The 23,884-nt window shown below is 37.9% G+C and overlaps 1 pseudogene across 1 annotated transcript; it reads right to left on the reverse strand.

Annotated features, from left to right (window-relative positions):
* Positions 1–1,239: 1,239 nt before the first annotated feature.
* LOC308640682 (chromodomain-helicase-DNA-binding protein 1-like) lies at positions 1,240–22,434 on the reverse strand (annotated as a pseudogene). Its single transcript has 9 exons — positions 22,431–22,434; positions 11,530–11,678; positions 10,385–10,546; positions 9,242–9,447; positions 8,082–8,180; positions 5,218–5,288; positions 2,933–3,043; positions 2,181–2,293; positions 1,240–1,318 (listed from the first exon to the last, which is right to left on the reverse strand). The product of its transcript is annotated as a chromodomain-helicase-DNA-binding protein 1-like (transcript).
* Between the last annotated feature and the right edge of the window lie 1,450 nt (positions 22,435–23,884).

The raw sequence follows: 23,884 nt of genomic DNA on the forward strand, positions 1-23,884 counted from the left end.
ATCATAAAGTACTGGAAGTACTACCTTTCTTAGATCATGATCCTGGTTCTGTGAGGTTTTCCTGCATCAAAGGCCCGTCTGAGACCTCTGACAAGGACTCTGCAGCATTCAGGGTGTTGATGGCCTCAAAGAGGCAGAAATTAGGCTGGCTGAGGACAGCTGCTCAAGACAAAGACTTCACATACAAAAGTGGGAAAAGTCAGACTTAGGTTTATCCCTATGACTCTTTCCTCAGTGGTTCTCAGGCCCCGACCTTCTCCAACACCACTAGTCATTTTATGCCTGCTTTGTGCCATTTTCACAATTCTCTCATGTGTTGAAGCTGAAATGGATTTAATGGGTAGGGGAAACGAGATTCACTGTTTTTTCTGAAGTTGCATTTGACAGGCCTCTCGGCCAAAGTGTTTTTTTCAGACTGAGATACTAAGCAGTGCAAAAAGAAGGGCAGGAGAAGCTTCACTTGTCTGGATCAAGACTCTCTTCTCAGCTCTATTCCTGAGGCTGTCTCTTGAAGGCATGAATTACCTGAAGGTGTTTCCTTCTCCCAGACACCCTGTTGTATTTCCTTTGTATCTCCTTAATCCAGACAGTCTTTCCCTTTGTAAAGAAAACATCTGGTGAAGGAGGAAAAAACCTAGATATAGAGGAAAAGAATAAAATGGCAAAGAGACCAGATTATTTATCATTATGCAAATAGTTATACAAACTGAGATCAAATAACTTTCCCAAATAAGTTGTGCATCCTCTATTACAGGTACCATATCAGAGTAACACATCTAGGAGAACAAAGTTAGAATTAGAAAAACACTATCCCAAAGCTCCCCAAATCCCCCCCCCTTTTTGGTATTGAGATTGAATCAAGGGATACTTAACCACATCCTCAGTCCTTTTTGAGATAGTGTTTTGCTAGTTGCTGAGGCTGGCCTTGAACTTGCAATCCTCCTACATTAGCCTTCTGAGTCACTGGAATATTAGGTGTGCACTATGATGCCTGGCCCAATTCTTTTCTAAGATACTCATGACAGTCAGTCTGGACCAATATCTTTTTTTAAATATTTTTTAGTTGTAGTTGGATACAATATCTTTAATTTATTTATTTATTTTTACGTGGTGCTGAGGATGGAACCCAGGGCCTTGACCATGCTAGGCGAGCCTCTACCACTGAGCCACAACTCCAGCCCCTGGGCCAATATCTTGATAGCTGGCTGCTAACTACTGGATCTGGTGCAGGGCCTACTGTTAAGGCACCTGCTGTGCTGAGGAGGAAAGTGGGGACTGTGAATGAAGGACAGCAGTCTTGCTTCTAGGGAAGTAATATCTGATAAGGATGGTCAAGGAAGATGTTTTTCATCACTTTATATTCAACTTTGTCAAAACTACTAGTTTAATAATTAGTGAAATAACCATTCTAAAAGTAATATGTCCTAATTTCTTTTCTCTATATCATAAGTACTTCCAATATTGTTGGCACTAATTATTGCTGCTATTAATCTATTGTAGTAAAACTCTTATGCTACTGCTTAAATTGTGCAAGCACATAAAACCTTCTCTATTTCAAGTTTTTGTAAGGAGTTGTGACTGAATGATTCAGTAAGAATCTAAGTACAAAGATGGATTTTCTGTATAATTATAGCCATTAGGGGGTCAACTTGGCAGCTTCTGATTTTTAATAGAGTAAAATAGTTCAAAGAATGCTAATGGAGATCTTGAGAAATAAATATTAGTTTAGTTATTGACTTAATAGAATGAATTTCATATAGCCTCTTCAGACTATATCAAAAAGTTCCCAAAATAAAATAGTTCACTTATTTATTAACTGTTTAGAGAACAGAATAAGTTCTTAGAATCAGGCCTTGGTCCACAGACCTGAAAGATTTCTAGAAAAGTAGTAAGAAAAAAATTAGTATGTAATTAAAAGGCAATTGCTCAATTGATTCTCCCCTTCATATATTTTTAAATCTATCTCTTGGCATCCAAAAGTGTTCATGTCTATCTCATGGGTGTGTGCTCTGGATATATACATAAGTCAGAAACTGCTTCTGAGTGTCTGTCCCACTGAGGAGGGCAGAATGAAGAACATGGCAGGATAGGACTTGGCTGTGGATTAAATAGCAATACCAGAAAACAACATATTTCCCTCCTGAATCAGGGGACATATTATCAGGACCACAAAAGGATACATGTAAGTTGGGATGCATCTTGCAGCCAGATGTTTCTGAATAAGTCACTCAGTACCATACCAGTTAAAACCCCTGGTGGCATGACTGATGCGTGGAAGATGAACACTTGCTATTTAAAAAAAAAAAAGATCATGATGTCTTCACTTATCAAAAATCGGTTGATGGGTATACGATATACAGAGAAGAAAATAACCATTGACTGTCCACCCAAAATACACAAATACAGTGTGAAGAATATGCTGGCGAGGGGATTATAATAGGGAAAAATTAAGTTGTTCTGCTGAACATAAAGATCCACAGGCTCTTGAAAATAAGCAGGCACAATGGAAGTAGAATATGATTAATGGTGAAATCAAAGATTCCTCAATAATCCATGAAATTCAACAAACACCAAGACACACTAGGTTTAGAAACAAAATTAAATTTCTTTGGCAGAGAGTCATGGCATACTGTGACTCTCTAAGGGGAGGTATACTAAACGGCTTTTCCCAATTGCGTGTGACCAAATTTCTTCATCTCTAATCATCTTCTTCCCCACTGTAAAATCATGATAAAAACGAGATAACAAATACAAAACCAACCTGGAAAGGAAAACGGGTCACACACAGCCAAGATGAAGTGGTCATCACTCTGTGTTCTACCTTTGCCATGCAAACCGAGTGTGGTCTGGACATTCCTCATCTCCCCCTCAAAACGACACCACATGTCTGGAAAAAGAAGGTCCTCTCCTGATCTCAGATGGAAGAGCTTACCTTTTTCTTTGCTGCTAAAAATATCTTCTTGAGGCCCTCTTCTAGGGCTGCCATCTTAATGCCAGACAGGACATTGGAGCGATCACGGTGCTGAGCCACTATCAAGGCTAACTAGAAAGAACAACCATTAGATGGATGACATGAGACAGTTTTACTGTCAACTCAGTGACCTGCCCATGGAGGGGACATAGCCTTTTATGGACCACCTTGGCTTTGGCTCCACCCCACCGGCCCCTTTTTTGGTTACAGAGATTGAACCCAGGGGTGCTTAACCACTAAGCCACATCCCCAGTCTTTTTTTATTTTTCATTTTGAGACAGGGTCTTGTTAAGTTGCTTAGGGCCTCACTAAATTGCTGAGGTTAGCTTTGAACTTGTGATCCTCCTGCCTCGGCCTCCTGAGCTGCTGGGATTACAGGCATGCATCACTGTACTGGGTGGCTCCATCTCTTTTGTATGCTCTGCTTGCACAGCAATGTGTGATTATGTACCCATCATAACTTGTTTTTGTGGTAACGGGAATTTCTTCCTCTTTTCATGATATGTTAAAAACTAGAATCTAAAACTTGTACTTTCTAAATGTTCTCATATGTAAAGAAAAATTCTAAGACTCTTAGGAGTAGATAGGATTTTAGAGGTTCTCAAGATCCAGTCCTCTGACACTAGAGTTAGGCTGCCTGCTTGTCTTGGGAACTATTTCTGTCTAGACAATCTCTATGAAAACAGATGCCAAAGATCCCCCACCTCCTCCTAATGGGGGGAAGCTGGAGAGTTCAGGGAGCTTCTGGAGCCAATGTGAGTCACGACAGTCATGTCCCAGACACAACGTTCCACACCGTGAACAGTTTCCTGAGCAACTATATTCTGAAATTCTCATGCATGGACATTATGTTGTCCACCCTCTGCCTTTTTTTCTTATTTTAGAAATTCATGAATGAACCAATAAACTGGAAACCACTTTGTTGCTAGTCACACACACCACCAATATGAAGAGAATGAACCTCTTTCAGCCTGGTTTCTAAATTTCTTAAGTGTAAGTTTTGGTTCAAAATTTGGATGTGGACTCAGGTCTTGGAGAAAACTGTCAGTGTGGTAAGTAAATTCACTACAGGTATTCCAAATGACAGACAAGCAAGCAAGAGATACTTAAGGTGTAAAAGGAGGATTCTGATGTAAGCAGAGAAGTGTTGTACTGGTTCCTTTCTGCTGCCTGTGGCTGGCCAGGAAACACAATCTTTTACAGAAACTTTCATGTAATAAATGATGAAAACCCCAGAGTTTTGAGACATATTTTCTTACTATTCAGTAAATGTTCACTGAGCATTTACTAGGAGCCAATACTATGTGGGATACTAAGGATAAAAAAGTCCCTACACACAAAGGGGCCTAGAGTCTAGGCCAGGGGATGATAAGGAAGCAGAGGACAGTGCTCAGGGACTGTGATACTCAGAAGGCTGGGGGATGGCGAAGTGGAGTGTGGGGGCCAACCTGCTTGTTATGGGATGGACCCTGCTCCCCCAAATTCATGTTTTGAATTTGGGGTACTCCCAGTACCCCAGAATGTAACTACACTTGGAAAAAAGCCTTAAAAAGATTTATACTAACAGTAGAATGAATTGCAGATAACTCTCCTATGTTCATACATGAACACATAACCAGTGTAACTCCACACCATGGACAACCACAAGAATGGGCAGTTACAGGGCTGGGGATGTGGCTCAAGCAGTAGCGCGCTTGCCTGGCATGCGTGTGGCCCAGGTTCGATCCTCAGCACCACATACAAACAAAGATGTTGTGTCCCCCGAGAACTAAAAAATAAATATTAAAATTCTCTCTCTCTCTCCCCCTCTTAAAAAAAGAGTGGGCAGTTACACTCCATGTATGTATGACATGTCAAAATACATTCTGTCATGTAAAATAAAAACAATGAAAGAATAGAGATTATTAAGTTAAAATGGGGTTATTAGGGTGGGCCATAATCGAAACTGGCTTGTGTCCTCTGAAGAACACAGTGAGAAGGTGGTCATCTACAAGTCAAGTAGAGAAGCCTCAGGAGAAACCCACCTACCAACACTCTAATCCTGGATTGGTGGCATCCAGAACTCTGAGAACATACGTATCTAAGTTTAAGCTGAGTACCAGTCTGAGGCACTGTTATGGCAGCCATAGCAAACCACTCGCATACCAGAGATCTTGGCCAGCAGGGGCAGGAAAGGCTGTAAGAGAAATTATTGGGAGCCAAATGTTAGTTCTGATTAACAGATGTGTTTTTGTTTTTAAACTTACCGGATCTTGCCCTGTGTTTCTTGACTCTTTGTCATCAATAGGAAATAAAAGGACACCTCCCAAACTTAAGTCTGAGATTAAAAAAAGAAAAAAGAACAAGAGAAAGAACACTCAGCCTCACATGGACCACTGAAGGAGAATTACTCCAAACCCTACTGTGCCTGCTCTTCCAAATCCAGTTAGGTCTAGGACCTTACCTCTGCCAGTCTTTCGTAGCCTTTTCTCACTCCCCTGTTCTCCTGACGTCAGTCACCGCCTTAGCCAGTTCTCATCTGCTTCCCTCCTGAATTTTTCATGTTCTGCTAACTCAGTATTCCCCAAACGTCACCAGCCGAGTGACCTACAGGCCACGGAGAGGGAAAGCGAGTGCTAGAGGCATCCCTGGGTAGGGAGGTGGGGAGGACTTCTATGAGCCTGAAATGCCTTTGGAAGTCTTAGTGTTTGTCTCACATCATTCAGATTCTGCATTCTACTACGTCTAGTCCTATTGCATGTTTACCTACCCCATACAAATCAAATCAAACTGACATTCTAGGCAGATGTGCTCATTTAATTCTGGGCTCTACATAACCCAGTTTAAACTTTTTGTTTAAATTAAAAAGGTAGATATCTTGCACACCCCAATATTTTAATTCTAAAATACTGGCTCTGCTACATCATTTTCTTTTTAATTTTTTTTCTAGGTGACAATGGACCTTTATTTATTTATATGAAGTGCTGAGAATCGAACCCAGTGCCTCACATATGCTAGGCAAGTGCTCCACCACTGAGCCCCAGCCCCAGCCCTGCTATGCCATTCTTCTGATCAGGTTTCCTGTATGTCTAGCCATGATCCCCTGGATATGGTCCTACTTAGAACGTATCCCCTGGACAAGCCATGCATGGTCTTCTATGATGTGGCCAACCCTCCCTTTACAACTGAACTCTGCTGTTCCTTGGCCTAAGCCTGGCCCATGCGTGTGGACTATGCAATGACTTGGGAACAGTAAATACCATAGGGATACCAAAAAGAAGGTGACTGTTAGGCATCTCTTGCCATTCTACCCACCTATTCAAATTCAACCCATCTTCCCAGACCCCAGATAACTCTTACCATTCCAGGAAGCCTTGGTCCAGTTCCACCTACTCTGCTCTAGGCTATTTAAATCCTTCTTCATGGGGCTGGAGCTGTAGCTCAGTGGTACAGCTTGCCTAGCATGCATGAGGCACTGGGTTCAATCCACAGCACCACATAAAAATTAAAAAAATAAAGGCATTCTGTCCATCTACAACTACAAAAATAAAGATTAAAAAAATATAAATCCTTCTTCAGAAAAGAGTGTACACCTTCCAACTCCATTTTCTTACTGACCACTTTTTCCTTAAATCTATACAACCAGGTGACAGTCCTCACATTCCTCAAAGTGCTCCAAGGTCATGTGACTGATCATCGGTTGAATCCAGTGGCCTTTTCCCAATTCTTTTTTTTTATTGGTTGTTCAAAACATTACAAAGCTCGACATATCATATTTCATACATTAGATTGAAGTGGGTTATGAACTCCCATTTTTACCCTGTATACTAATGCAGAGTCTGACACTGTAAACCACTTTGCCTTCTTAATATTCTCTTTTCCCTTACAAAGGTTGAGCAGCATCCCTAATCTAGAAATTCCAAATCCTCCCAAATCCCAAATTTTTAACACTGATATGATGCCACAAGTGGAAAATTCCACATTAGACCTCATGTGATGCACAGTGCACTAAAAATAATGTATGAAACTACCTTCAGGCTATGTCCATTAGATTTATGTGAAATATAAGTGAATTTTGTGTTTAGAACTGTTCCCATTCCCAAGGCATCTCATTAAGGTATACAAAATATCCAGTTTTTTAAAAAATCTGAAATACTTCAATTTAAATAAGCAAAACCTTTACTTCAAAATACTACATTCTCAAGGTTCTCTTATTTTTCTGAAAATTCTTATTGTCTCCTCTTAGCTCCAAAAGTTTTCCACGTACTGTTCTCTGCCCTCTCATTTCTCTAACACGATTTCTAACAGGGACCTCAGTCTGCACCTCTGGCTCTGACCGCTCCTGGGTTCTCTGTACCTTTTTGCTTTTGTTTTGAATCCTGCCAAGTCAAGATCTAGATCTGGGTTGGCTGTTTCAACACACACACACCAAACCCTTTTTTCAGCAATGTGTTTTACACCCTTATGTTTCTCTCTACTTTAGAGAACTGGGCAAAAGAATGAGGAAAAACCAGTCTCTAAGATATCAGGAGGGCCCTTCTTTGTTGGACAAGGTCCCGTGACTGCTCAATGGCAGAAAATGACCTCAGTGATCATCTTACTCTTCCTGACATGTTGCAACCTTGACACGTAAAGGAGGTGGCCTTTTCCCTTCTGTGTGACAAAGGACAATACTTCTTAGTCTTCTAAGTTCTCCTAGTCCCAAACAGCCTTATTTCTGTCTCCAGGGAGTGCTGTACCCAGGCTCTGCTGACCTCATAATCCACCTAGCACAAACCTGACCCACCACCCACCAGTTTTAGTAGTGTGTCGCATTTCTCTCCTATAGCTGTCTGACATTTTTATGGGATATTCCCTTATGAAGATGGCATGAGTTGGATGAAATAATCTTTATTCTAATACTTGAAGAGGCAGCAATTGACATTTTTCAAAATACCTACACATTCATTATCTTCACTGTAGTCCCACGGGGTAGGTGTGACAAAGTATATACCTTACAGATGAGAAAACAGGCAGAGAGATGACAGAATTCCGATCCCAATCAGCTCTCCTAAGTCTTCTCGAGGGCTAGCTAAACCCAATACCGTCCTGAGTGTCTTTTCCTGTCTTATTCCATTGTTATGTTTCTTACCTTTCATTTTTCCTGCCAGCTCATATATTTTTCTTGGCTCAGCTGATCGTGCTTCCAGAGCAGTGAATAAGCCACGTCTGCCCCAGCGGCCAGAGTCATCTGACAGAAGAAAGAAAATTTTCATCTGTAAGAGGCAAAGTCAAGCCCACAATTTAGAAAAACAAAATTACACAAGATAGGCTTGTAGAAGAATGATTTTTTCAAAGGGAAGGATCGATATATCTGATCTCCTAAGAGAATCATAGTTGGATTCCCAAATATGTTCAGATTTTCTGAAAGATATGCCTTTCTGGTCATCATAACAGAAAGGCAGCTCAAAAATGAGTGTTATGAAGAAGCAGGAATCTCTGGTGGGTCTATAACTCTGGAGGGTGGAGAGCGGATGGAACACAGCAGTGACAAGCACTGTTAATACCACAGCATACAACTCCCGTTTTACAAGCAAGGAAGAGAAAAAGTTAAATGACTCATTCAAGCTCACATTAATGTAGCTGGTTGGCACCTGGTATTTATACCCATTCATACCACAACTACTCATTTACCTGTATCACACGTCAGACATCATTCCAGGTACTGGGGTAATACAGTGAACACACATGCACACACACAGTCCTCTTCCATTAAGCTTATGTTCTAATGCAATGAGATAGTCAAAGATGTACATTAATATGACAGAAGGGGATAAAAGTAAGTAGTGTAGAAAGAGGACAGAGTAACAGAGGCAACATACAGACTGTTTTACAAGCAGACATTTGAACAATGCTTGATGGGATTATTTGGGAAAATAGGGTTCCTGGCAGAGGATACAGAATATGCAAAGGTTGTCAGGGGAACACACAGGGAGTTTCTCAGAGAATACAGTTTTCTTCTAAAATGCAGCCTTGTTTCACCCTCTTAAAAAACTTGTGCAGAGGATGAGACAGATATTGTCCCATTAACATAGATTAGGAGGCTGACACTCAGGGAGAGTGGGTAACTCAACCAGGTAAACCAAAGAGCCAAGAGTCAAATCCACGTCCACAGATTTTACAAGCCATGCTTTCTTGGCCACATGACACTGCACTGGGACCAGCCCTTAAGCCATGACTGTGCCTCATCCTCTCCCTTTCTTGGCACCATGAAGATGAGGCACTCTCCCTGTCCCACACCACTTCTCGTACCTACACAATGCACAATGAAGGCGTCCTCGGCCTGGGCCTGAGGGTGTGTGACGTCACCGCTGACATACTTGATGGAAGCTGGGTCTGGGTCTTCGCAGCCCAGCTCGGCAGCACCCCTGTCTTCCTCATCCTCAAGGTCTTCAGGCTCACTCTCCTCAGAGGGCAGGCAGAAGGACCGGTAGTTGTTGGACTTCCACCAAGCCATCCTTCAGTAGGTCAGAGAGAAGAGAAAAGGAACCTCTCCTTTGAGCACAGTTTGCACTGCTATTCCCAAACAATAACTGCCAAGTAAAATGCAATTACAAACCCACCGATTGAAGTTTTCTGCTCAATTGTAAATAAACAAGTTTTAGTGATTAGCCCAACTATCTCTTGATTACACTTCAATAATGAGCAGCCACCCAATGTCCCTGTTTTTAAGAACATGACTAAAAGGGACTCTTCAAATAAACAATTCCTTGTCAACTATAATAAAATCTTTAAAATTTCTTGTTTCTCTGCTGTAGGTACTCAAGACTTCTCGCTAAAGTAGACTCAACGTTAAAGCTGAATCTTTGAAGAAGTGTTCTGTGGAGTCAGGTGTGGTGGTGCACACCTGTGATCCCAGCTACTCCGGAAGCTGAGGCAAGAGGATCACAAGTTAGAGGCCAGCTGGACAACTTAGTGAGAGCTGGCTCAAAATAAAAAATAAAAAGAACTGGGGAAGTAGATCGTGGTAGAGTGTCCCAGGTTCAATCCCTAATCCAAAAAATAGTATTCTGTTACCAACAGGAACTACCAGGTTGGTACTTTTTTGAATTTTTAAGTGATGTTCAAGTGTGGAATCCTTTGCCAACTGTGACCCTCAGCTTGGTTAGTAACACAGACATACTTTTTTTCCATCAAATATATATTAAGGGCTTGGGGATATGGCTCAAGCAGTAGTGCGCTTGCCTGGCATGCACGAGGCGCTGGGCTTTATCCTCAGCACCACATAAAAATAAAGATGTTGTGTCCACCGAAAACTAAAAAATAAATATTAAAAAATTCTCTCTCTCTTAAAAAAATATTAAATTTCCCATATGAATATCCTTCCCTTCTCTACAATCTAGTAGAGAAGATGAGACCTACGTCACTGGAAACCACAGTACTTTATGGACATACTTTTTCTTATGTTCAACCTCTTCCTTTGCCCTCTTCTTTTCCTCTATTAATCTTTCTCTTGGCTGCTGCTTCTTGTCTTCTTTTCTGTCTTTCCTCCAGTTCTTCTGGGCTCAGAATCTGCTTCCTTTAGGTGGACCCCTCCACTAGGCCTGGGATAAGAACCTATAGGAAAGACAAGACCACAGCCAAGAAGATCAGAGTCTTCCTATTCCTCTCAAGTCTCCTTCATCCTAAAGTACACTCTACAGAGGTAACTCGAGTAGGATTTCACAGAGCACAGCATCCCTGTGTGGTGGGCACTGGCCGCCAGGTAATCCAATTTAACATTCATATTTTGCATCACACTGGCACGGCGCACAAAGCACTAGCATGGCTGGTAGTGATTTTGATTCATCTCATTAATAATAAGGTGCTTACTTTTTTCTTTGATTGAAAGCATACACCGTAGGATGGCATTTAAAGTTTAAATAATTTTAACATGAATCTTTCTACAAATGTACAATTCCTTTTAATACAGTATTTTAGCATGATTATCTTAATGATAGCTAACATTTAGAAAATACATTTTAAGCACAAAATACTGTGAACATGACATGTATCGTTTATGATTGCCACCATCTCTTAATAAAACAGGGTCATGATTATCAACAGCAGGATATTGTATTTTGATGTAACATGGTGATCCCTTTAGGGTGGCTTAGAAGAGGGACAGGACTACTTTTACCTGCATTAAATAGTACAATATACTCAGCTTGTTAATGTTTTTTATACTAGATTTTTACATAGCTTTTTATATAGGGTTCAGTTAATTTGTTATATTTTAACAGACACTTATTTCTTAACAAATCATCTTTTTTTAAAAAAGAGAGTGAGAGAGGAGAGAGGAGAGAGAGAGAGAGGGAGGGAGGGAGAAAGGGAGGGAGGGGGGGAGAGAGAGAGAGAGAGAGAATTTTTAATATTTATTTTTTAGTTCTCGGAGGACACAACATCTTTGTTGGTATGTGGTGCTGAGGATCGAACCCGGGCCGCATGCATGCCAGGCGAGCGCGCTACCGCTTGAGCCACATCCCCAGCCCCCAACAAATCATCTTAAGATATAATTTTTTGGAAGACTTTATGATTTCACACAAATTAACAGCTCTTACACTGCCTTTATTTTGGAGTAACCGGCCTTCTTGACTTGTTTTCTCCAAAAGGGTTTTCTGAAGATTCACCAGTTGTTCAAATGATTTTCTGTCTTCCTTACTGGGCCCTTTAGAATAATCTTTACCTTCGAATAAGTACATATGGCTTTCTAAGAACATAAAACACAACAATGAGAGGCCCATGAAATAGGAGGCCAGGAGGAAACAGAGGCCAGGCAGAAATAGAGGTCAGGTACATATGTTCCTGGCTTCCTGCAACTACAATTCTAGCAGGGACTGCATCTCTGTACAAACTGTAAAGTTCTTTTCAGGAAACCCATTTCTCACAACTTCAGTTCTAGGTTCTCATAACCAATCTTACCTGGATATTCTACCCTAGAAGAGGCAAAGTTTCTTTATATTACTAGTCTCTGGATATATCACCATCATTTCTTTATTCTCTTAACCCTGCCCACACCTCTTTATATAGTTATTCAGTAAACATGTTCAATTAACCCTTAGAATATGCCATCTGTTTCCTGCCTAACCTCGATTCTGAAGTTTATGTTTAAAATGATGATAGACCATCCAAACAATGAGATCACAATATTTAGCTAGAGATATCACATGGAAACAAAGAAATGAATTCAGAAGTAAAAATATGTCATGGAAAAATGTCTGCCTAAATACAATAATGGAATCCATAGCAGAAGCTGATATCTCTGAAAAATGGTTTGGATGGGAAGTACGAAACAAAGAATTAAATATAAATCATGGATATACCCACACTTAGTAAAATGGAAAAGAATAAACCAACAGAGCAAAGAATAAAAGAAAAATCAAGTATAAAACACATCATAAAGTGAATTAGAAAGCCTGAAGGCTCTAGCCTTTTTAAACTATTAAATTTACTTATTCTATCATGTAAGTGTAGTGTTCATATTTGAGTATAAATGAGGATTGTATAGTTTATCTTTTCCAGAAATATTTCAATGTATTGTTTGTTCCTGTCCTCATAGACCCAGCTGTCTCTTTATGTGTATTTAAAGGCAGAATACAGCCAATTTAGCATGTGAGAACTTACAATAATATCTCATTATTCCAGTAACCTTGCTAGGAGTGCTGGACCAATTTGCTGTTGAGTTTATTCCTTGCTCTCCTGCCCTCTATATTATGGGAGCTGACAGCTAAAATTTGCATTTACCAATCTCTTTGTCAGAAAGCCCTCAGAGAGCAACAGCAGGAGATTGTAGTTAAGGAAGTACAGAGAAGGCAGATATTCCCTCTATGTTGTATGCATCTCTGGCAGATGTTGTGTCCCTTGCATGGATTTAGCATCTTCCAGACAAGCTCTTAAACATCTCATGACCCAATGAATGAGTTGAGTCTCTAGGCTTCAGTAATAATGTCTTACTTTTCTCCCTCTTTCTAAGAGCTGGTAGCTTTTTGGTTTGGTTTTTGCCAAGTGTGGAGCTGCTTCCTTATTCCTGGTTTCTTGGTGTCTCTTATCAACCAGATAACTGATTTCCTTCAATAAATTTCCTATGTCTTAAATACATTTATTGTTTTCTATTTTCCTTACCAGTCTTTGACTAATACTCTATATGCTGCTCTTTTATACTTATTTGCATATTTGATTCCTTTTATTGATTGCTTTTTTAAGTTATTGCCTATAACCCCTGCCACAGTGCCTGGCAAAGAGTGTTTCACAGATAGAGTTGTATTTCTGAAGGGAGTTTTGTAAAGTTGAATATTTAATGGAAAATTAGAACACAATCAAGAAACTTAACTAGAGATGTAGTCATTCACAATAAACTTAAAAACACCTATTAAATACTATCCAATAATAGATTAAATACTATCCAATAATAGTTTATTTCAAAGTAACACTTATGGAGGGGAAGACCACAGTATGGCCTATTTATGCACTGAACTACCACCATACCTCTTAGAATGAAGAGCAGTCATAACCCTGTTATGGATGAAAACATAGCGCTCTTAGCAGAATAGTAACATCACAATTGTAATGGCCTATAATTTATACCACAATTTGTAAATGCAGACATTCTGTTATGGTTTCCATGGTGACATGCATAGAGAGAAAAGTGGGATTACAGATGAAAATAAGCTATGACTGAAATGTAGGAAGTATAAAGAGTAGCTCTGAGAATGAGGGAGTAATGTTTAAAAAATGAAGTGTTGGGACTAAAACCACATAATAAAATATGTTGTTGTTATTATAATCTGACACTGATGTGATTAGCAGAGAAGCACTATTGGATAAAGTAAAAAGGAATGAGTTATTCAGTGCAGGTTAAGGATGATTCTACAATGCACAGAAAGCTACCAGAGCCCAACACTCAGCACCACTCCCAGGTACAAAGCATTTCTGGATTCTCAAGATTTCACTGAAGCACCCAGATAACAGTAGCACTGACAGTAACACTGACTCTAAACTGTTCTGGAGACTTGAATGGGCAAGTGGAAACCTCAGTCCATTCCATGATGATTTTGTAAACCTGGGAAAATTAAAGGTTAATGTGATAGAAATAAATCTTAGAAAATTGACCCTATCATATATCATGTTCCTCTCAATAAAGCCAGGCTTCTGTGATGTCTGATTCCTCATACAGCATAAAATAAAGGAAAAATCTGGAGGATAAAAATAAAACACATACATTAATCTAAGTTAGTGTATGATTTTAAGTTTCCATTTTAGTAAACTAATACTATAGCAATAGGTAATGGCAAGTGCCTTAAATGAGCATTTATGAAACAAAATTTATACTAAGAAATGGAAGTGGACAAGATAACTCAAGTATTATTAAGTGATTAATATAAAACTATTTAAAATTTGACTCTGTGCCCTCAAACTCTAAACCCTAATTAAGTTTTGCCTTACCACAGAAATAACCGAGACCGTGCCAACAGAATCTGAATGTATTACAAATATATGAAAAGATATCATTGAAGGAGATTGAAAAAAGGTTGTGAACCTAAGTGACTTTGGAAATTAGTGGAGTCTATTAAAATAAAAGGCAAAAGGAATTGCACATGAGCACTAAACTCTAATTGATAAAGCTGTTTGCCATGTAAAGGTTAACAATTCTCAGACTGCTAATACAGATGGATCCCAATTTTCAATGGTTCAAATTAATGACTTTTTGATTTTATGATGCAAAAGCAACACACATTCAGTAGAAACTGCACTTCAAATTTTGAATTTTGATTTTGTCCCCAAGCTCTGATATGCATCACCATAGACCCGGTGATGCTGGGCAGCAGCAATCACCCACAGTTCCCATTCATTCATGTGAAGACAAGAGTAAAAAACCAACATTCTACAGTGCACTGTGTTGCAGAACTGATATGCTCAGGAAGCTAGGTGCATTACATGAATTTTCAACTTATGGTAAGTTTGCCAGTTGAGGAATATCTGTATGTGTTTATATACACATATGTAACACACACACACAAACACACATATATACACTCACTAGAATTGAACATTAAAGTATATGGAAAGTGAATGGTGAGATCTGGTTGCTGACCATTAGAGTGGACATTTATTAACAACCAAGTGGAGGAGGCTAGAGTGATGCATGCTATGAGTACTTCAGATTGACTCGTGTTTAGAGCAATATGGATGCAGATGGCCACATATAAATGTCTAGAGATGTGTGCACAGATATGAGTAGTATACACACATTTATTTCTTTGCTTTGTCAACTGAGAGATCATTAAAAAAATAACACCCAGTGTCAGTAAGTACCCAGATCTTGGTTTTTCTTATCATTCTCCAACAAAAGTAACCAAGGTTTCTTGGAGAAATGACTGGTTCTAGGACCAGATTAGAAAATGTACAGTGTGAGTGTTGAGCAACATGTAACATGAGAGAGAGAGAGAGAGAGAGAGAGAGAGAGAGAGAGAGAGATATTGAGATTATACAGGTAGATAATGGATAGGAGTATGTCAAAACAGCACCGAAACCAATGAGAACCCCTCCCCCAGTGGATGAAACTAAAATCATTGGAGAAAAATAAATAAATAATTTACTGTTGGTTTATAGACTCTTCAGGATAAAAAAAATACCCACAAGACAGTGTGATTTAAATAAATTGCTGAATATAAGTGCAAGTGAAAAGACAAATCTCCTCTGCAGAAGAATTTCAAATAACTTATGTAGCTACTCAATTCTCAAGGAGACTACTAGTCCTGAGTTTATAGACTATGCAAAATGATTTCTTTCCAAAGACCATGGGATGATGGAAGGGGTATGGGGAATAGTGGAGGAAAGAGGAACTATGCAATGGAAGAAGGTGGCAAACACTACTTGAGTCAGATGGTGAAGGTCAATGTTAACAGTAATGAATCACACTATGGGTATGTGTGCTTGACCTGAGGTGTTGAAAATGTCACTTTACATTGTGATCTTCCTCCCCAAACTCAGAACTTCAGTTTAGTCATGAGGAAAGCAAAAGACAAATTCAATAAAGGTGTATTCTACAATATACCCATAAGATCCTTCAAAATTACTAAGATTATCAAAAACAAGTCTGAGAAATTGTCACTGTACAGAGGGGCTTAGTGACACATAATAGCTAAATGAGAATATAGTAACATAGGATCCTAAAGCACACACACACACACACACACACACACACACACACACACACACAAAAGCCAGTAGGTTAAAAATAATTTTAAAAGTTCATAAACTTATTAATTAATAAGCATATATCAATACTGGTTCATTAATTGACAATAATATACCATACTGTTGTAAGATGCTAGTAAGAGGGGGGGAAAGCGCATGCAGGAGTAAGTGGAAACACTTTATTCTCTCTTCTTAGTTATGCTTAACTTGTGGATATGGGTTTCTTTCAAAACCATTATCAAAATCACTATGTATTGTTGTGAGCATATAGCATTTTCAAGTGGTTTCAATTTCTGAAACCACTTTTCTGTATGTTTGAACTCTGATTTCATTGCTTATTGAACTTACTCCATTACTTATTAAACTCTTATTCCATTACTTATTAAATTGGCCAATTATTAAGTTGGCCAATGTTTTTAACTTTTGTCTACCTTACATTTTCACCATATAAAATTACACCCACTGCATTGAATTGATGTGATGATTAAATAATAGAATGTATGTGGACCACTTAAAAGAGTACATAGCATGTGGCAAATGCTCAGTAAGTGTATTTTATTTTATTATTACTAAATCACCCCACAAAGTAGGATGTGAAGTTGAAGATCTTTGTTCAAGGGAATGCTGTGGTTGACATGACTTGGATGGTGCCAGGTGTACAGCAGGTGCTTGTGAGTATTTACTGCATTATCTCAATTCCTCACAGATCCAAAGTGATAGGTCCAATTACTCAGCTACACAAATATACTAAGCAGACCAGTTTGGCCTTGAAATTCTTGAAAAGTAACATTCTTCTGCACTATACAGAAGCAGCCAAGAAATAGGAACAGAAAATTTCAGAAATGCCAACCTTTCTCTCAGAGCTTCTTCTAATCACTATTGACTAGTAGTTAACCTTAATTTTTTGTGGGAGGAACATCAAATTGAGGAATTAAAGTCGACATTTTTTACTATAGTTTCCCCTCTTATTTTCAAAACATGGTAAATATAGGGACCATAAGAGATTAACAATAACAGCAAATAGCAAAATATAACAAATGTAACAATGTGATACAATGTACTGTGATAAAAGGTAAACTATGAATTACTCATTTTGCTAATTTCCACTTAATATTTTCAGAGCATGGTAGACCCTTGATAATTGAAACTGTAGAAAGCAAAATTTTAAATAATATAAGGCTCTGCACTTTGTCAATTTTTAAAAATAGGACTTTGAATATCTATCTATCCTCCTCTATCAATACGCTGCTTGTCATGAAAGATTAAATTTGTTTTCTCTGATATGTGGATGCTAATTCACAATCAGCCAGGAGGCTAGGGAAGAATAGAGTTACTTGGATTATACAGAGGGGAGTGAAAGGAGGGGAGGGGTTTTAAGGTTAGTAAGGACAGAAGAATAAATCAGGCATATATGATTAAATGACTGGTATGATTCTATACTATATACAATGAGAAGGATGAGAAGTTACACTATTTATGTATGGTGTGCCAAAACACATTCTACTATCATATATAACTAGTTAGAACTAATAAAGATTAAATTTGATGTGTATGTATTATATGCATATCTATCATCTATCTATATCTATCCATCAATCTTTCTATCTATGGCACATTTTGGTGAATCAGGTAACCCAAGAAAACATGAAATCTAATTTACATTTACCATAAAAGAGCTCTCTGAAAAAAAAAAATCATACCAAAAACTTTCCCCCTTACCATTTAGCAAACTCCTATTCGGTTGACAAGGTCAAGTATAATTTTTTTCTAAAGTATTCATGAATAGTCTTCCTTTCTCCACTCAACATAATTTCTTCATTATGAGCATAGAATGTAGTAAACTGATACTATGAGCTTCTAAATCTTGGTTGATTAAAAACTTGAGACTTGCTTATTAAAAGTACAGATTTCTTCAGCCCCTACATGGGGGTATCTGATTTAGGACTTCTGGTATTGAAGCTAAAAAACTGTATATTAAGATATTTCCCAGATGATTGGCTATGATAAAGCAAACTGCATAAACTCTGGTATCATTGTATAAAAACAATGTTATGAAGATGAGAGATTGAAGTTCTAAACACAGCTAGAATTATTATCTACATGACATCAAACTTCTTCAGCCTTTTACTTTTCTCATTAATAAAGTGGAAATAAATATAACTTCATGAATTAAAAACTTTGTATTAGGATATAACATATTGGCTAGCACATGAGGCAAATATTCTCTTCCTTCTTTTTAATCCCTTCTGCCCTTTAAGATATTTACCACCTTCTTTTATATTCAGTTATTTATCATTATGTTTATTGGTGCCCCAAGAACAGGAACTATATTTTTATCCTTGTATCCCTAGTCTTATCACTCACAGTACCCAGCACATGGTCAGTGCACAAAAACCACTTGTGGAAAGAATGGACCGGGACAATCTCCATATCAACATACCTAGTTCTCTCCCCAGATCTACCACTTCAAATCTAATATCTTCCACCTTTTTTCTACTCTCAAAACAATTGCATATAACAAAGTATATTCCATAAAATAAAAAATAAAAATAGATAAAACAATATTCTTGAGATACAAATAAAACTTAAATTGGTAGTTAGGAAAAAAGAAAATTAGATTAAAATCTGAAAGACTGAAGGTGTTTGAAATGACTTTCCATAATTGCTTTTCTGTGCCATGGAAATGTATGAATTTCATTGTTTTAATCTGCCATATTTCTGTAACACAGTATACTTATGTAGGCACTTAGACTTTTCCTAGAATAGAAATGATCATTAGTGTGAGTCTAATTTAGTTTCCTGTTGAAGGTGATAAAGGCAGCTCATTTATTCTACCTAGTACAGAAGTCCTTTCTCCTGTTTCAAAGTTTCCTCATGATTTTGAAGGTGCAGCCAAGTGTTGGGATTCACTCATATAGTGACATCAGGGCAGGCAAAACTAGACAGACCATTTTTCAAGTAACATGCAATCCATTCTTTGGGCGGGCGGGGGGGAATGACATTAGTGAAGTAAAAATAAACTAGTGCATTCCTTATTATTAGCAACCAATAGATGTAGGAGGATTACTTGACAACTTTATTTTTTTATACCTGAAGATGAAAATTAAGCATTTTTCTAATAATGGCACACTTAGAAATGTATATTCTTACCCATTTCCCCTCAAAGCTATTGTTATCTCTGGAGGCTGTTGAAGAAAAAAATCAGAGATGCCAAAACTTTGGCCTCATGATCTGAGAAATGGCAGCACACAAATACTAGATTTGTCCTTTGCTAATTCAGTTTACCCATTATCTTCCTACAGAACACCACCCATAACTCATTCTCTCTGGTGCTGTTCCTTGGATTTCATGGTTATACAGTAAAATAGTTAAGTGCTAGATCTCTGGAGTATAGCATTTAAAATCCCATCTTCCAACTAACAGAGTTCAGGACAAGTATTTTGAGTCTCTCCAATTTTCAGTTATGTGTGAAATAAAGGTATTATTATCAATGGCCTAGGACTGGCTTGTGTATTACATTAGAAATGAATTTATTACCTGGTTATTATCATGAGTTATGCTACGCTTAACCAGAGAATTAGCAAATCAGCATTTAGACTTTTTAATGTGCATTTCTGGATGTTCAAGTTTCCATGTGCAAAACTCTTATAGACTCTTCAGTATTTTCCAAACACTATATTTTATAAACACTGTACCAGGCCAAGAAGTAGACAAGCTATAAACTATAAGTGGGAAAACAGAAGAATAGAAAGATGAAGGATTCCATCCAGAGGCAGCACTTGTTAGTGGTAAGCTGGGATTTGAACTCAGATAACCTGCTCAAAAGGATTTCCTCTAAACTAACACATTCACCCATCCTGCTTAGGGCAATCTAACTGGGAGCCTGTAGCACCACAATATAAAGTAAATTTATCCCAATTTAGATTTAGAGAAAAGAGAAATCATACTGAGATGAAATAACTTTGATAAAGATTCAAGTTAAAAACACATCACAGAATCGGCTACACTCTGACACACCAGCACTTTGAGTGTTTTTGCATGTCCTTGCCAACTGGCCCTGGATTTATAACCGAGACATGTAAACTAACGAATTCTAAAGCCTTATCACAAGGAGCTGGCTGAATTCAGAGAGACCTTTCCTTTATTTGTTTTTTTTTTCTTTTCAAGAACACTATTCAACACTTTTTAAACATAGACTTTTAGTTTAGCAGAAAAAAAATGCTACTGTGACTGAGAATTTTGCCTCAAAAAAATCATAAGTATGATTGCAATTATGTGAGAATGTTATCTCATGACTGAGAATATTCTACTTTTTAGCTTTGGCTTCTTCAGTAATTGTAAGCATCTGTATTAACTACTACAGGTAACAAAACCAGCACAACAAAGTCAAGTGACTTCATGAAATGATTTAATATAAAAATGTTACCAGCCCCGGTATTATTGTCCCTCGAAAGGGAATGACTAGCATTGCTCTCTATGCCTTGGTTTTAGATTGTCAGGTGCAGTCAGAGACATTGAGGGGAGAACTGCTGAAATCAGTTTTCATTCTGTCACTGCAACTGGTCTTCTGGAGTAAACAATTAGCAAGATGTCATATATAGTCTGAGTCTAAATATGTCATTAAGAAGTTGATATATTTTTTAATGAAAAAAGTTATTGATTTAGTATATCAACTGTAGACTTCTGCAATCAAAGAGTATAGAAAAGCACGGAAAATCAATCATGGAGAATATATGTTTTATGCAACATAAATTATGATATTTCAATAGATATTGTATAATATTTATGATATATATTGAGAAATACTTTTTAAAAATTCAAAAGCATGTCATAAAATGTAAAAAATTCTGCTCCATAATAATACAAATGAATTGCTAAGCCTCAAATTTTAATAATAGCTCAATGTGATTTAAATAATACTATTATATTCATTTAGAATTGGTATAATATATGTAATTTATGCAAAGCATTATATTTGTTTATTATATTTTAGCCAACAATAAAAGGTAAGTAATTGATTAATTGATTAACAACCAAATAATTAAACAAGAAAAATCATTTATTTGCACATTTATGACTACTTAAGTCTGGGAACAATAAATATTTCAGTAACCCTAAAAGAATAGAAAATTGAAAATAGAATACATCTTTGTAAGAACTTCAGAATTAATCTACGATAGTCTCTGGTAGACACGCCAAACACAAGCTTTGGAAATTAAATGATTAAAACATACTTTAAAAGCTACTAAATACTCACTGGGGTATTTGAAGACCTGCTGTTCTCTAACATTGTCTTCCAGTTTCATTCCTCCTCTGCTTTCAACTCCAAACCTCTCCACTCTCTAGACTCACCTAACAAGTAGGTATCTTGCTTGAGGAGGCAAGATGGTAATACAGAGGCACCCAGCACCCGCCTGCTTCTCCATGGACCAAAGCAACAGGTGCACAATTGCATGGAGAGGTGAGTGGCCATGGAAGAGCAATGGAAACATGGAAACGGACAGCAGAGAAAGGGAAACCTGGTGAAATCCAGAGACTAGGAGGATAATAAAGCAAAAGAAGCAGAATATCCCAGCACCCGTCATCTAGCACCTTAGTCAGCATGGCCTCTTCAACGATGGTGCTGGTAAAACTTAATATCTACATGTAGAAGACTGCAATAAGACCTCTATTTCTCACTCTGTACAGAAATCAACTGAAAAGGACCAAATACCTTAATATAAGTCCCAAAACTTTAAAACTACTAGAAGGATACCTAGGAGAAACACTTCAAGATATTGGCACAGGCCACAGTTTTCTGCATAAGACTCTTATAACTCTGAACACAAAAGCAAGAATGGCAAATTGAATTACAGCAAATTAAAAAGCTTCTGCCCAGCAAATGAAATTATCAACAAAATGAAAAGACAACCTATAGGACGGGAAAAATATTTGTTAGCTACTCAACAGAAGCACAAATGGCCAACAAATTTTTGAAAAATACAATACCTTTAGCCATTGGATAAATACAAATGAAAACTCTATAGAAATTCCATATGACCCCAGTTAGAATGGCCATTATCACAAAAACAAAAATATCAAGTGCTGGCAAGGCTCTGGAGAGAAGAGAACCCTTATCCACTGTTGGTGTGAATGTTAATTAGTACAGCCACTATGGAAACAGTAGGGTGATTCCTCAAAAAACTAAAATAGAGCTACCATATGATTCAGCTAGCCCACTTCTTGTATACACCCCAAGAAAATGAAATCAGCACTGCCTGCTTACCCATGGTTATCATGGTCCTATTCACAATAACAAAAATGTTTTCGTCAGCTATTTTGCTGCTGCAACTAAGAGACCTGAACAACCGTAGAGGAACAACTGTAGAGGAGAAGAGAACAATTTTAGGAGAGGAAAAGTTTATTTGAGAGCTCACAGTTTCCGAAGTCTTACTCCATAGAAGGCTGGCTCCATTCCTCTAGGCTTGAAGTGAGGCAAAATCTCATAGCAGAAGAGTGTGGTGGACAGAAGCAGTTCACATGAAGATCAGGAAGCAGAGAGAGAGAGTGCATGCTCCAGATATACAATATATACCCCGTAGCCACTCCTCCAATGAACCACTTCCTCCAGCCACACCCCACCTACCTCCAGTTACCACTCAATTAATCCCACCAGGGATTAATTAACTGATTAGATTAAGGCTATAACCCAGTTATTCTCCAAACCTTCTTGCATGTCTCACAGGTGAGCTTTTGAGGAACACCACATCTAAACCATAACACAAAATATGGAATCAACTTAAATATCCATCAGCAGAGTAATGCATAAAAACATTGTATATATACAATGGATTATTACTTAGTTATAAAGAAGAATGAAAGCCTGTAATTTGCAACAGAGAGATTGCAACTGGAAGATCTCGAGTTAAGTAAAATAAGCTAGATAAAGAAAGACAAGTATTGCATATCTTATGTGTGGAAACTGGACAGGGGGGAAGGGGAAAATGATGACCTAGGAATAGAAGAGGGACTATGAGGGACTGGAAAGAGGCACCCAGATGAGGATTCAGAGGGCTGATGGGAAACGTTAGAAGAAAAGAGGGTGGGTGGGACATGATCAAAGCAAGATATATGCAAGTATTATAATGTCATAGCAAACCCCATTATTTTGTACAATTAATATGTGTTAATAATTTTAGTAATAAAATGCAACAAGTATATATCTTCCAAGTCCTTTCACCTGATTCATCTGAATGGTGAAATACCTCTACATCATTGTGGTGTGGTTTCCACTTTCCACCTGTGAAAGCAGCACTGTTGCCTCTAAACCTAACACTGATTTGATCAATGGACCTCACTATTGAGAACACTGTTCTTATCTTTCATTTGCCTTTCCAACCTGACTTTTATAACCTTAGCTCAAACTACTTATATAATTATAGCTTAGACTTCAAAATAATAAATGATCCCATTCTCTTTTTATCCTTCTTCATGCTTACAGTTCTCTGCATTTGAGATAATACAATATATAGTTTTCCTGTTATAATCTGACATACGTAGTGGTCCATCTGACATATATTCTCCTTTCTTCACCTTGGAAAACTACTGCTAACCCTCAAAACAGTCTCTACGGGGATGCTGATCTCTGTGTCACCACCCTCTTCTGGCTTGAGAGAACAGATGTGTCACAAACTTGGCTGGAGAGATGCTTTCTTCCTGAAATTAACATCAAAATTGAAA

This window comes from Spermophilus citellus (genome assembly GCF_964194105.1).
Source record: "Spermophilus citellus genome assembly, contig: SCAFFOLD_102, whole genome shotgun sequence".
In the NCBI taxonomy this organism is placed as follows: Eukaryota; Metazoa; Chordata; class Mammalia; order Rodentia; family Sciuridae; genus Spermophilus; species Spermophilus citellus.